Here is a 14,161-nt window from a genome sequence, read left to right on the forward strand (position 1 = left end):
AAGCTATAATCTGAAGGTCTTTTAGGCAGGAACATTCTGGATTTGACTCTGACACTTCTCACTTGCCAACTCAGGGGATAACTATAAGCCTCACTAATGTTTGGAGGTAAGTTTTAACAATGTCTACATGCAATTTTCAGAAGATGATCTCGCCTATGAATTTTAACACAAAATATATTAAATTTAACACAAAACATATTAAGAATTAATTTAAATTTAATTTAAATTAACATATGGAAAGATTAAATGTAAATTTAGAATTCATTTGTCCATCGTATTGTTGAAGGAGGTCATAGACGGGATATGACAGGATATGACCACCAGTTGACTAATGGGCCAGACCCACGCAATGATATACTCTTCACCCTTATCCCCTGTCCATGGAATGTACGTTCTTCCCACCTTTTCCCCAGGAGAGCTGGCTTCCAGGGTTTGATCTTGAGAGATTAATGTGTTATTCAGACCATTGGAACTGAATTATGATTTTACCCAGTTAAGCCCTCTGTATAAACTTTTAAGATTCGACAGGCAAGTGCAGTGATTTCTTTGTCGTGTGGTCATCTGAGCCTCATATGTAAATTATCTTGCTTATCAAAGCTGTCATTTCAAACCCTAGAATGATCTTCCCTTTTCTTCAGTCTCTCCTTGCCCACCGTGTATGGAAGCCAGTTTCAGATTTCACCTGGGGAACTCCCAAGGTTAGGAACACACTCATGTGTGTATGTTGTATAAACAGCAAAGTAAAACAATGCACAGAACATAGGGGATAGTGGATAGTATTGTCTCACTCCATACACACAGGCAGAGAGCCCTTTTTACTTCTTTCCCCTTCCTCCTTCTTAAGCAGGTATAAATACAATGCCGTACTTCCGGATGAGGTGGTTTGACCACTCCACTTTAAAACAAAACAAAACAAAACAAACACAATATATTATAGGAATTTTAATAAAAAAAAGATGTTAAAAAGTGTACTAGCTCTACTTTTAACACACGAAGCACTTCAAATTATCTGGAAACACTGACTATTTCAAAAAGTACTAAGCATTATCGACTATATATCCATAGTGAGGAATAAAACGCACCAACAGGACAATGGCTATAATACAAAAATGTCTTTCAAATATGACCAGCATAGCACAGAACATTGCCCTCTTCCTTGTGGAGAGCTACTACTCTGTTCCCCCAACCCACCAATCAAACATGGGTGTGGGCCTTCCAGTATTACTTCTGGAGGTGATGGTCTAACAATTTCATTTCCAAAATTCATTTTTAGAAGACATTTGCTGTGTGTGTGTGTGTTAACGACATTTTCAACATGTGATTCTCTAGCTCATTATCATATGCTAGCAACCTGCTTACATCTAAATAGCCAAGATATAGCAAAATAGGTTTATTCTGCAAAGATTCCAGGGAGGTTTCAGAACGGCTTTTTTCTACATACACAAGCCTTCTATAAATAGCAAGAAAACCTTCATGAAGGGTAATGGGCATTATTATGTGATAAATGTGGAACTTTATTTTATACTTTCTTCCAATACTGAGGTAGGATAGAAGGAAAGTCACACAGGTTGGTAGCTGACCATTCCATCCATTCTCTGGGAAACTGCGGTCTACCTGGACAGATGGTCTCCTCTAGTTAAGACTAGTAGGGACCCAAGATCCCAGATCTGCATGGCCTGCTAGGACCTGCCTTCTTAAGTCCTGGAGAACCCTTGGAAATTGACTTTGTTAGAGGATCCGTCATTCTTCCCACCCAATTGTGTAGTGGCCTAAGGTCTGGGGGAGGCTCACTCATTGCAACTTCCATCAGCTCATGGGAGGAGGAAGGGATGTTGCTGCTGCCCCAAGCCCTGGGACCAGGTGGTATAGCTTTTGGCTTCATGAGGACCAAGCCATGGTTTGTGCCCACGCTCATCTCTGGCACCTGCCCCATGCATCCAGAGTGTCCTGATCATCCCTCTGTCCAAGGTCCCCACGTCCTGCTTCGGACTACTCTTCCCATCTGAATTAATTAGCAACTCTATCCTCTAGAAAGAGAGGCTGGTTTCACCTTATTGTATTATTAATTTTTGTATTGATATATAATTTGCATCGCATATGATGCACCCTTTTAAAATATATCATTCAATTGTTCACAATGTTATGGAGTCATCGTTACTAACCCCAGAATATTTTCATTACCTTTAATAAGAAACCCATACTTAATAGTTTTGGTGCCCCATTTCCCTCTCCTCCCAGACCCTTGCAACCACTAATTAACTTTCTGTCTTTACTAATTTTATTCTAAACATTTCATACAATTGGCTCGTATAATAACTGGACTTTTAAATTGTATTCCATTGTATGCTATATCACATTTTCTTTCTCCAATCAGCTGATGGATATTTATTTCGTTCTCACTGTTTTGCTAGCATAAATAGTGCTGCTCTAGCATTAACGTACACGTTTGATGTGGGGACGGCTTTCTTGGATCTATAAAATAGTGTAGAATTTCTGAGTCATATGGTGCCTCCATGTTTAGCCTTCTGAGTAACTGCTAAATGTTTTCCCTGGAGCTTGCTCCATTTTACGTTTTAAGAGTATTCCGATCCACTGTCTCATCAACACTTGTCTCGTCCATGTTGATTACGTCTGTCCTACTGACTGTGAACTGGTGTCTGGGGCTCTGGTTTGCATTCCTTTAATGACTAAAGATAAGTGTGTGTGTGTGTGTGTGTGTGTGTGTGTGTGTGTGTACACACACACGAAACTTTGGAGAATGTTTATTCAAATTCATTGCCCTTTTTTAAAAAAAAATTATAAGATTTCAACAGACATTTCTTCAAAGAAGATGAACAGATGGCTAATAAGCACACAGAAGATGGTCAAAATCACTAGTCATTAAGCATTCGGAAATATGTAAAGAACTTTTGCAAACTCAACAATGAAAGAACAAAAACTTGCTATTTGTCTTTTTGTCACTAAGTTTTAAGAGTTGTTTTAGTATTCTGGATAAGTGACCCTTATTAGATGTATGATTTGAAATGTATTCTCCCATTTTTCAGACTCTCTTTGTCTTTTCATTTTCTTGACTGTGTCCTTAAAAGCACTTTTTTTTTAGTTTTGATAGTTAAATTATAGTTTGTTTTTTCTTTTGTTCTTTGTGCTTTTGGGTCATGTAGAAGAAATGATTGCCTAATCCTAGGTTACAACGATGTGCACCTAGGTTTTCTTCTAAGACTTTTATAGTTTTATCTCTTATTTAGAGCTTTGGTCGATTTTGATTTAATTTTTTATATGGTGTGAGGGAGAGTTCTACCTTCATTCTGGTCCATTTGGGTATTCAGATTCTCCAGTCTCATTTGGTTTTCCCCTTCTGTATTGTCTTGGCCCCTTTGTAGAAAATTAATTAGCCATAAACTATTGTGTTTATAGACACTCAGCTCTTTTCAAATGATTTAATATGTCTCTCCTTATGCCACTGCCACATGGTTTTAATGACAGTAGCTTTATACCAAGTTTAAATTGAGGAGGGTGAGTCCTAAACTTTACCCTCTGCTTCAATCTTGTTTTGACTATTCTGGTTCTTCAAATTTCCATATACATTTTAAGAATAGTTTGCCAATTACTGCAAAAACAAAATAACTAAGATTTCATAGAAATGACATCTACTCTATTAAGCAATCAGGGCAGTGTTGTCATCATCTTAGCTAAGCTACGTCTTCCAATACATGAACACGATATCTGTCATTTATATAGGTCTTACCTAATTTCCTTCAATAATTCTATTTTGTAGTTTTGAAAGTACAAATGTATTTTTTTGTTAAATAAATTTCTAAGTTTTTTATTTATTATAAATGGAAGGGCTTTCTTAATTCCTTTCTGAATTGTCTGTTGCTTGTCTATACAAGTACAATTAATTATTATATACTAATGTATCTTGCAATTCTGCTGAATTCATTTCGTTCTCGTGTGTGTGTGTGTGTGTGTGTGTGTGTGCGTGTGTGTGTATTTCTTAGGATTTTCTATGTATAATGTCCTATCATCTGCAAATAGAGAAAGTCTTGCATTTTTCTTTCCAAGCTAGAGGTCTTTTACCTTAATTTCTTGCCTAATTGACCTGGCTATAACCTCAATTCTGAGTAAAATTGGCAAGAGCAAACATCTTTGTCGGATTCTTGATCTTGGGAGAAAGTACTGAATATTTTACAATTAAGTATGATGTTGACAGTGGATTTTTGTAGATTCTCTTTATCAGGTTAAAGAACTCTTCTATTTTTAGTTTGTTAAATGTTTTTATCATGGAGAATTCTTGGATGTCGTCATTGCTTTTTTTTTTTTCATCTACTAAGATGTGTGTGTGTGTGTGTGTGTGTGTGTGTTCATTTCCTATATTCTATTAATATAGTGTATGACATTGATTAGTCCTTGTATTTCGAACCAATGTTGCTCCTGGGATAAACCTCACTTGGTCATTGTGTATAATCCTTTTCATGTGTACCTGGGTTGCTTTGCTAGTATTACATCAGAGATTTCTGTGTTTCTATTCATACTGGATATTGTTCTGTAGTATTCTTTTCTTGTGATGTCTTAAAATGATTTTGGTATCAGGGTAATTATGGGCTGGTAGAATTTGTTGAGAAACATTCCTTCTGTTCTTTTTTTTTTTCTTTTTTTTTTTGTGGTAAGCTTTGTGAAAGATTGGTCTTTCTCTCTTTCTTTCTTTCTTTCTTTCTTTCTTTCTTTCTTTCTTTCATTTATTTTGAGCAGGAAGGGGCAGCGAGAGAGGGAGAGGGAGAATCCCAAGCAGGCAGGGATGGATCTCACGACCCTGAGATCTTGACCTGAGCCAAAGCCAAGAGTAGATGCTTAACCAACTGAGCCACCCAGGCACCCCTGGTGTGGTATTAGTTCTTTGAACATTGGGTAGAATTTACAAGTGTAGCCATCTACGTTTGGTTTTTCCTCTGTTCAGATTTTCTATTTGTTCTCGAGTCAGCTTTGGTAGTTTGTATCTTTTAAGGAATTTGTCCATTCATCTAATTGAATCTATTTTTGGTATACAGTTGTTTATAAAGTTCTGTTTTAATCCTTTTTATATCTCCAAGGTCAGGAATTCTACTCCCTTTTTCATTCCTTATTCAATAAATTGAGTTGTCTCTTTATTTACTGGTCAGTTTAGCTAAATGTTTGTCAAATTCATCAATCTTTGAAAAAAATAAGCTTCGGGTTTTGTTTTATATTTTCTATTGATTTTCTATTCTTTATTTAATTTGTTTTCCTTTCATTTTTTATCAATTATTTCTTTCTGCTTATTGTGGTTTTCTTCTTTGTTTTTTTTTTTTCCCACAGACTTTTAAGACAAAAGTTTATGTAATTAACTGTATATTTTTCTTTCTCTTCATACAAGTATTTATAGTTACTACTTTCCTTCCAAATACTGCTTCATCAGTGTTTTATAAATTTTGATATATTGTGCTTCTGTGTTCTTCCATCACAAAATATTTTCCAAATTCATTTTTTGATAGCTTCTTTGGTCCATTGATTGTTTTGGAGTATTTTGTGTAATGTTCACATATCTGTGAATTTGACAATTTGTATTATTAGATAACTAATCACATTCTCTGTGGTCAGAGTACACATGGTATATGATTTACAGTTCTGTTAAATTACTGTGATTTGTTTCATGGTTTTGTATATGGTCTATCCTATAGAATTTCCCAAGTGCACCAAGGAGATCTTGTTATGTTATGTTGGTTCACTTGATGGCGTTCCACATATCTCAGAATCTCTGCTCATTTTTCTTCATTCTTTCTCTTTTTTTTTTGCTCCTTACCCTGAACAATCTCAATTGACCTATTTTCAAATTGATTGATTCATCATTTTCTGCCTGCTCAAATCTGCTGTTAAGCTGTTTTTGTTTTTTTGTAACTTCTGTGTCTTTATAGATATTCTCTAGTTGACCTCCAATGTCAACTTCCTCAGGAAGTTTTTGTTAATCTAGTTTTCCTGTGTATGGGCATATTTTGTTACTTCTTTTTATGTCTACTATTTTTTCTCATTGCTTAATACTAGCTATTTTAAATAATTGAATGAGGCAACTGTGGGAATCAACTATTTCTCTCCCCTCAGCATTTATTGTTATTGTTATCTGTTGCTGTTGTTTTGTTTAATGACTTTTCTGGACTTATTCCATAAAGTCTGTATTCTTTGATGTGTGTAGCCACTGAAGTTTCTGCCCAGTAGTATCCATTTATTGATTGGACAGATATTTCTTTAAATACCTGGCACTCAGTATTTTCCAAAAGGCTCATTGTAAATGTTGGTGCATGACTTCAACATCAAGTCATTCAGTGCACATCTTTGTCTGATCCTTTACTTCCTGCTTTTACAGAGCCTCAAGATTAGCCATTGGCAGGAGGACCTTTTAGATCTTTTCAGAACATCTTACCATCCTGGGCATACACACAACCCTATGCATTTATCTAGCCTTCTAGACTCCTGAAATATATTGAAGCTTTCCAAACTCTATAGGCATTTAATCCCTAGCTTTGCTTTTAAGCTCTTTGGTTGGCCTATATTTTGCCCCAACTATTATACACCACCATAGACAGATAGGATGTCAAATATTTGACTCTGTATGTTTACAGTGTCACAAAAAAATTTCTCCTGGGATATGTCTTTCATATTGGTAAGCTTTGAATCAAATCAAATCAGGGCAGTTTAGTGAGTGAGATCTTTCAAGAAGCCAACACACAAATCAAATAATGATAATAGTTAGGAATGCTGCGTTGAAGAAGTTATAACCCATTTTGTCCCCTCCAGTCACTGCTAGGCTACTGGTCTTCCTGTGGCTGTGGGAGGAGAGAATGGGATTTGGACAAGTGAAAACACTACAAAACTCTCCATTCAGCTACTCTTTTGAAGAAACACCCCTGAACTGCTGCAAGCCTTTGCTTAATTTTCAAAGCTTCAGAAAAGTTGATTCTAAGAAATTTTTGCCAGTGTTCTAGTTGCTACTATGGAAGAGATGGTTTTTGCAGATCCTTCCTTCACCATTTGACTGATGTCACACTCTATCTTGTTTTATACTACTTTAATCATGGTTTTCTAACACTATGTGTTTATTCCAATATTAAACCATACTTAGACATGATAAAAATGAGTAATTATAGACCTGGAAGTACAACTTTAAAAAAATGAATAATTTAATGTAAAATAACAGAATATACTGAGGAACAGAGGATCGTTTTGGAATTCCAAGCCAAATATATATATATTCATTCCACACAAATCAGTGGTGTTTGTAACACCACATTATTGTCTCTGAGTAGGGCCTGATGTACTATCTTATAGGTTCTTCTCTTAGAATAGTGCTAATACCTAGAAGAGCAACTTTTGTAAAAATATCATACTCAAGAATATCGTCTTTCCTGGTATACCAGTTGAACTGTTTAAATTCAAAGGGAATAAAATCTACAGGTGCAGTTCTCCCCCCATGTCAAACTTTCTAATCAATATTTGTGCCATTACTAGGGCGCCTGGGTGGCTCGGTTAAGCGTCCGATTCTTTGGCTCAGGTCGTGATCTCACAGTCCCTGAGTTCGAGCCCCGCGTCGGGCTCCATGCTGACAGCTCAGAGCCTGGAGCCTGCTTCCCATTCTGTGTCTCCCCCTCTGCCCCTCCCCTGCTCGTGCTCTGTCTCTCTCTGCCTCGAAAATAAATAAAAACGTTAAAAAAAACCATTTAAAATAAAAAAAAATATTTGTGCCATTACTCTATTTTTTAAACTTTTTTCTATAACAATATCTGGCTTACAAGGAAAGTTGCAAAAATAATACAAATGATTTTCATAGATCTTTCTCATATCCTCGCATACTTACATTTCACACACTTGCCTTAATCTTTCTTTTTTTCTCTATGTATTTTTTTCTGAAAATACTGAGCATAATTTGTAGAAATGATGCCATCTTAGCTCTAAATATATCACATTCTCTAAAAACAATGATATTGTCCTTTATAAAAATATGATAGTCAAAATAAAAAAAATATATACTGATGTCTTTTTCTGTTCACGAACCTGTTTAACACATAAGTTGCATTTAATTGTTATGTCTCTTAAATATGGACCAAGCTCTCAGTCTTGCTTTCTTCTCTTTCTTAATACTTATAAAGAGTAGAGGTTAGGGGCACCTGCGTGGCTCAGTAGGTTAAGCGTCTGACTTCAGCTCAGGTCATGATCTCGCGGTTTGTGAGCCCGAGCCCCTCGACGGGCTCTGTGCTGACAGTCCAGAGCCTGGAATCTGCTTTGGATTCTGTGTCTCCCTCTCTCTCTCTGCCTCTTCCCCACTCACGCTTTGTCTCTCTCTGTCTCTGAAAAATGAATAAACCTTAAAAAAAAAAAGAGTAGAGGTTAGTTCCTTTGTGGAACGATGTTTTTGTTTTGTTTTTAGATTCAGGTTGTATATTTTTGGCAATAATATCAAGGAAATAATGTGTATTCTTCTCAGTGCTTCATGTTGGGAGACACATAATGTCGATCTGTCCCATTCCTGGTGATGTTAATTGTAGTCACTTAGTTAAGGTGGTGCCTACAAGATTTCTTTATTGTGAAGTTAACATTTTTACCCATGTAATTAATAAGTACTTAACTGGAGATACTTTGAGACCATGTTAAGCATCCTAATTTTACTTACACTTTTGCTAATCTTATTATTCAGTGGTGACTTTTGCTCAAAGCAATTATTTCTATGGGCACCGCCAAGTGAAATGTCATTATCTTTTAAAAGGAGAAAAGATGAAGTCTCTTTTATCCATAGTATAACTGAACAAAACAGCAGTACAGAGAAAAGGCAGGGGAAATTGATTTATTCATTAGACTCTATTGTCATTTACACATTCTGATTGGTTTTATAATTTAGGATCCTGTGGTCCTTTATATCTTCATCATAGTTTTAGGCAAATTTCCCTTCAAAAAACTAGGTGAACTTGAAAAGAATAAGCAAAAACATTTCATAATTTACTTCTGACCTAGATGTTTATTTTTAAATTGAAAACGCCAATGATTGCTTTTGTTAATGCAACAGTATAATAGAGTACATGTGGTTTGGCAAAACAGTTGTCATTGCCATAACCAATTTTTACTTAGAACAAGCAAAACATTCATCACATGTTAGATGGAATGCAGAGCATATCAAAACAGAAGGAAGGAGTGATTGACAAAATGTTTAGGTGACAGATACAATCACCATATAAATACACATCTGATGAAGTTGAAAATTAACTTGCTGTGTGGAACAGAAATGCATGTTCTTAGAATTCAAATTCCATTGCTCAATTCGGCTTAAAGGAGAGTAAACTCATAAAGCTAGTTGGAACAAAATGATTTTCACCACTAAGCCATTTCATGCAACTTTTCCTTAAAGGATGTGGAGGCCAGACCTTCTATATTCTAAAGATAGGCAGCGAGTGAAATGCAATTTTCTTTTTAAGGATAGAGATCACCATTTTTCTGGATAATAGTATGTATTGATAATGTTTGTTTAAAATTTTCATCATATTTTTAGTGTTCATTTATTTTCAAGAGAGAGAGAGAGAGAGAGAGAGAGAGAGAAGAGGGGGAGGAGCAGAGAGAGAGGGAGAAAATAATCTGAAGCAGGCTCCAGGCTCTGAGGTGTCAGCACAGAGCCCGACAGGGGACTTGAACCCACGAACCATGAGATAATGATCTGAGCCAAAATCAGATGCTTAACCGACTGGGCCCCCCAGGTGCCCGTGCATTGATAATGTTTCAGTGAAGTTTATTTTGATCTTTCTCAACTTCAGAACCAGAGATGCACATCCAATGAGTAGTTGAGCCACATCGCCAGGATATAGGTACCTTAGTTTGCGGTTGGGATTCCCTGCTCCCCCTCTCTGCTCTCCCATCACGCTTCTCCAAAAACCACTTCTACTCTCTCCTGACTTTTCCTCCATATTTGCTTTTGGGCCTTGCTCCTGAATTTCTCATAGCTCCAAGAATGTTGGCAATCCAACTGTCTTCCACATTTGTTCAGTTTCTTCAGTCTTAACCCAATAATGTCCTTTTGCTGACTCACAGCAAAGAGAAGGCACAGCCCGAAACCAAAAGGCAAGGCAAAGCAGTAAGACCTTGCACCAGAGGAAAAGTACCAGAATTGCTTCCAAATCTGACGTGTGAACTACAGGCAGCACGTCCAACATCCCACAGTGTTGAAGTGTTAGAGTTTGCTGTAAATCTTCAGTATCAAAAAAAGTCAAAAGATAGCTGTTATCAGGCTCCTGGCCTCAAAGTGAGGATTTCGGTTCTCTTTGGCTTTGGTTTTGTTTTCGAGCCAAATCAGGAATCATGGGATTTTTTTTTTTTTTTTTTTTTTTTGCAACGGTGGCATATACATGTTTTAGAGGGGTAACTTTTATAGGATCCTTCCATTTATTTCAAAATAGGCATTGGGTCATTGGCTTGAACACAAGACAAATTGTGGGATAGTTGGGGGGTGGGAATAAAATGGGCTTTGGAGTCAGACAGATCTGAATTCAAAGCCAAGCTCTGCGATGTAGTACTCTACAGTCTTATCTTAATTTCATGCCCACCCCGCCTTAGTTTTCACTCACCTTACAGGCAATGTCGTTGCTTTTGATATCGATCTCATATTCTGCAACTGTGCTGAACTTTTTTGTTAACGCTACTGGATTTTGGTGAAGATTCTTCAGGATGTTTTTCATATACAAAATATTGTCATCTGCCTATAGAAATAGTTTCACTTCCAATTGTGGGTTTTAAGAGAGTATTCTGCGTACAGTGAATACTTGTAACGGATCTTGATACGATTTTGTTTACTAATAGACTATTTTACGCTTTGATAAGGATGAGCCTAAATGAGGACAGTTGTGGAAACTCCCCAGTTATGTGTACAGAGCCCTCCGATCGAATGAAAGTTCTTAGGTCCAACCTTAAGCTCTTTGAGAAAAATGACTCAATAAGAAAATAATGACACAATAAGAAATAAACATTCTCCAGTTAAATCAACAAACTTTCCTTTCTCAAGCCATGTAAGTAGAGTGTCTTTTCCAAACGTGGGTTTAAGCACAGACTTTTAAACACATTCCCTTGAAACGGGGATCTATCTTTTCATCCATATAAATAGGAGACTGAAATATGAACTCGGTCTCAATAGAAAGAAGAGAACAATGAAAGAAAGAAGGAAAGAGAGAGAGAAAGCGGATAAACGGTATTTGTTTGCTGCTTTTATTAGCATCGGTGGCTGTTAGTTGTATCTCATGACAAAAAATTGACTGGAAACTCAATTCAAGTGTAAACAAGAAAATCAACACTATTTTAATATATTTGCTATGAGGCAGAAACAATCTCTTGGCCTGTTGCAACTTACTGCGCCTCTTCAATGTCAAAAGGCGAAAGAAACAACAGCAAAAAATCATGTATAAGGTGAGACAGCATCCTATGTTATTTCATAAAAATCTTAGACAGTTATGTCCTAGAGGTCACTGGTAATGCAGGGCAGCACATCCCATAAGTATTTTGAAGCACTTATACACCATTATGTAAGATCCTTTCATTCATTTCAAACAATGCAACTTTCCATTGCTTAACTCTTTCGCCAACTTTGGTGATACAATACCCAACTCTTCCCTGGTTGGCAAGAAAAAGAAATCATCCCTGGAGAAACTGTGGTTTGAGATGCCAGTGTCAAAGATGAAAATCGCTTTGGAACTGGTAAGAAAGGATCAACCACCTTTAATTCTATCAAGAGTTTTAATCTTGTAATGAAGCCGGAAAATTGCATTTTTGTTAATAGAAAGAGAACCAGCAAGAAGTGTAGAGAGCAAAACACTTCCCTGCCAGCTCACGTGGCCACACGGAGTCATCGCAGACCCAGCATATACATTTAATTTCATTAGGTTGAAGACGAAAGAAGACAAAGATGGACGGAAGCAGCACAGTCAGCCAAATGCAAACGAGGCACACAAGTCAACGTGTGGAGAGGTGAGGTCATGAGCCTTGCGTGTAGAGCTGCGATTTTCATCAGTACACCATTCTCAAGTGTCGTCTTATTTAAAAACATGTGTCCTGGCTAGGAAACTGGCCTCATTTCGGATATGGCTTCTTTGGAACAGTCCTTCAATTGTGCTCATAGAGAAAGCCAATAAAAGAATCCAATAAGGGGTATGCTCATTACTTTGGGTCACTCGTCAATGGTCCTAGAAATCCATTTTTCCCTATCAGTGCATAATGTCCTCCATCTCCAAATGCGTTGCTACTTATCCAAATGCAAATAGCATCAACTTTCACTTGTTTTCCTTAGGGCACAGGTTGTTCTTTGAATTGTTCTAAAGAAATCTATTACACCCAGCGAATCAATTATACTTCACACATCCAGGCAGCGTGGCGTGGAGAAGTAATTCCAGATTGGAGTCAAGAGACCTGGGACTTTCTGCCAGTTGTGCTACCCTGGCAAATAAGTCACTTCTGTTTATAAAGGTTTCTGAGTGACCTTTCTGGACTTAAAGAGTTCTCATTTGTAAAATAAAGGGGCTGTTGGGAGAGTTCCTCACAGCTCTAAGAGTCTATGATCTTAGCTTGGTTTATTAGGCTTATAAAGAAGAAAAGTCAACATAAACCCATTAGGAATGACATTTCTCATGTCATGAGTAATCCGCAAATCACCTAAAGCAACTTTCAACATGACCAAAATCGGAGTCTCTATTTTAAATTATGGTTTGTGTTAAATTCTTTTATTGTTCTTTTTGGATTTCTTTTTTGACAATTATAGACACAAACAAGTGTGCAGGCCAAAAATATAGGACCAGGGCTAAAATATTGAGGACCCTTTGCAATATACTTCAAAAATATTCTACTCGGAGGGATGCCTGCATGGCTCAGTTGGTTAAACATCTGACTTTGGCTCAGGTCATAATCTCGAGGTTTGTGTGTTTGAGCCCTGCATCAGGCTCTAGGTGAGAGCTCAGAGCCTAGAGCCTGCTTCAGATTCTCTCTCTCTGCCCCTCCCCTGGTCATGCTCTATCTCTCTCTCTCTCAAAAAAAATAAAAATAAAAATAAAATGTACTTGGAATTTTAAACTTCCTTAATACTAAAAGGAACCAGAATGAAAGAAAACATGAAAATCCATCAGTAGTATTTCATTCCTTCACAGTCTATATCTGTTGATTGGTTTTTCTGATTTCCTGTTGTTCTCTGAGAATACCGGATGTTTTTTCCCTTGAACTGTGAGATTAATTAATGTTCAACAGTCAATCAAAGCTGATGTTCATAGTGTTAGTTTCTTCTCACATTTGGGGTGATTTTTAGCATGGCCCTAATTGTCTAGTAATGCTTTCGTTATTTGGGGGGCAGGTGAAGAACATTGGTTGTATAAAGCTGGCTTGCCCCTACGGTTTCCCTCCTGTCTCCAACTTGTTGTGGACATACTTGTACTTCATTTTACAGGAGCTTTTTGCAGAAGGTCATTTAGTAGATAATCACTTATCTGTGAAAAATCCTAGTTGCTCTGTATCTGACAAATTGAGCAGACCAACATTGCATTTGAATGCCGAATAAGAGGCAAACCAGATAGATGTGGAAATAAGAGAAAAAATAAATAAATTTCCAGGTAAAGGTAATAGTTCAATGCATCTCCTTGTTAAAAGGGTTAAAAGGAAAAGCATTTCCACGAGCTATACTAAAGTTAAAAAAGCATGGAGTTTATGATGTTTTTCCCTTTAAAGTTAAAGTAAGAGCACAAATAATTTATGACTGCTACAGGGCTATTATTTTCATTTTGATGGAATCTTAGTGCCCCCTACTGATACTCAGTATTCTAAGGCGGCAATATTTTCTGGTTTCCTCTTTAGAGATATATTTTTCTATTATAATAATTATGGAAATCCTCCAAAATTATTGCTTTATTTATGTGAGCTTTGGAGAGGTGTTGCATGCAAGTGAGTTTAAGTTCTATTTCCAGACGGATTTCTGGAACCCAACTGAAGTTGCCAGTGAAAAGCAAAGCACTATTTTTAGAATCAAGTGATCTCCATGGTTTTTTGTTGAGTTGTTTCTGAACCGTAAGGTGAAACACTGATGTACTTTCTTTTTTCTCTCCTCTTATTAATTTAAAAATATATTTAAAAATTTTATAAGCTTTTGGAA

This window comes from Lynx canadensis, chromosome C2 (assembly GCF_007474595.2).
Source record: "Lynx canadensis isolate LIC74 chromosome C2, mLynCan4.pri.v2, whole genome shotgun sequence".
Lineage (NCBI taxonomy): Eukaryota > Metazoa > Chordata > Mammalia > Carnivora > Felidae > Lynx > Lynx canadensis.